This window comes from Schistocerca americana, unplaced genomic scaffold, assembly GCF_021461395.2.
Source record: "Schistocerca americana isolate TAMUIC-IGC-003095 unplaced genomic scaffold, iqSchAmer2.1 HiC_scaffold_77, whole genome shotgun sequence".
Taxonomy (NCBI): Eukaryota; Metazoa; Arthropoda; class Insecta; order Orthoptera; family Acrididae; genus Schistocerca; species Schistocerca americana.
The window spans coordinates 500,785-502,500 of record NW_025726533.1 but is presented as its reverse complement, the minus strand read 5'-3'; the positions used below and the strand labels follow the sequence as shown (position 1 = coordinate 502,500).

At 55.9% G+C, this 1,716-nt stretch overlaps 1 non-coding gene across 1 annotated transcript in view; it reads right to left on the bottom strand.

Moving 5' to 3' along the window:
* Positions 1–1,139, bottom strand: part of LOC124590598 — a 1,910-nt gene extending 771 nt beyond the window's left edge. Inside the window, exon 1 of the ribosomal RNA XR_006976656.1 lies at positions 1–1,139. This exon is cut by the window's left edge and continues 771 nt beyond it. This is a non-coding gene — a ribosomal RNA (small subunit ribosomal RNA).
* Between the last annotated feature and the right edge of the window lie 577 nt (positions 1,140–1,716).

Genomic DNA, 1,716 nt, shown 5'->3' with positions numbered 1-1,716 from the left:
CTGGCTGGCATCGTTTATGGTTAGAACTAGGGCGGTATCTGATCGCCTTCGAACCTCTAACTTTCGTTCTTGATTAATGAAAACATACTTGGCAAATGCTTTCGCTTCTGTTCGTCTTGCGACGATCCAAGAATTTCACCTCTAACGTCGCAATACGAATGCCCCCGCCTGTCCCTATTAATCATTACCTCGGGTTCCGAAAACCAACAAAATAGAACCGAGGTCCTATTCCATTATTCCATGCACACAGTATTCAGGCGGGCTTGCCTGCTTTAAGCACTCTAATTTGTTCAAAGTAAACGTGCCGGCCCACCGAGACACTCACTCAAGAGCACCCTGGTAGGATTGCAACGGGGTCCGCCTCGGGACGCACGAGCACGCACGAGGCGCGTCGCACGCCTTCAGCTCGCCCCACCGGCAGGACGTCCCACGATACATGCCAGTTAAACACCGACGGGCGGTGAACCAACAGCGTGGGACACAAATCCAACTACGAGCTTTTTAACCGCAACAACTTTAATATACGCTATTGGAGCTGGAATTACCGCGGCTGCTGGCACCAGACTTGCCCTCCAATAGATACTCGTTAAAGGATTTAAAGTGTACTCATTCCGATTACGGGGCCTCGGATGAGTCCCGTATCGTTATTTTTCGTCACTACCTCCCCGTGCCGGGAGTGGGTAATTTGCGCGCCTGCTGCCTTCCTTGGATGTGGTAGCCGTTTCTCAGGCTCCCTCTCCGGAATCGAACCCTGATTCCCCGTTACCCGTTACAACCATGGTAGGCGCAGAACCTACCATCGACAGTTGATAAGGCAGACATTTGAAAGATGCGTCGCCGGTACGAGGACCGTGCGATCAGCCCAAAGTTATTCAGAGTCACCAAGGCAAACGGACCGGACGAGCCGACCGATTGGTTTTGATCTAATAAAAGCGTCCCTTCCATCTCTGGTCGGGACTCTGTTTGCATGTATTAGCTCTAGAATTACCACAGTTATCCAAGTAACGTGGGTACGATCTAAGGAACCATAACTGATTTAATGAGCCATTCGCGGTTTCACCTTAATGCGGCTTGTACTGAGACATGCATGGCTTAATCTTTGAGACAAGCATATGACTACTGGCAGGATCAACCAGGGAGCTGCGTCAACTAGAGCTGAGCAGCCGGCCGCCCGGGAGTGTGTCCCGGGGGCCCGCGCGAACACGCAAGCGTCCGCTCAATTATTCTGCAAACAGGAGGAGGCTGAGCTCCCCTGCACCATACACCTCGAAACCCTCTCAGGTCCCGGCGGCGCGCAGCGCCGTCCTAAGTACTTGGTCGGGTTCGAGAGAGGCGCAATCGCCCGGAGTTTGGCGAGTAGACGCTTTAGGTGCGACCACCCGTGCTCCCAACTGAGCTTGCCGCTGCCGACAGAGGCCCGGGAGCGTGCTGTCGTGGCATTGCCGGCGGGAGACAACACGCGCCACCTACGGTGACCGGCAGCTCCAACGCCAGCGCCACAGAAGGACAAAAGCCCCACTTGGGTGCCGAAGCGAACTCTCCCAGCACAGCGCACGCGCCAACACGTCCGCACAGCTGCGATACAAACCACCTGCGAGAACCGCAGAGGCGACCGAGCAGCAGACGGCGTCGCGGCGCCGAGCGCCGGGCGGCGGCGCATCCTCAGCGCACACAGTCCTCAATCGGACCAGCACACTGCAGATGTCCACCGCGCTT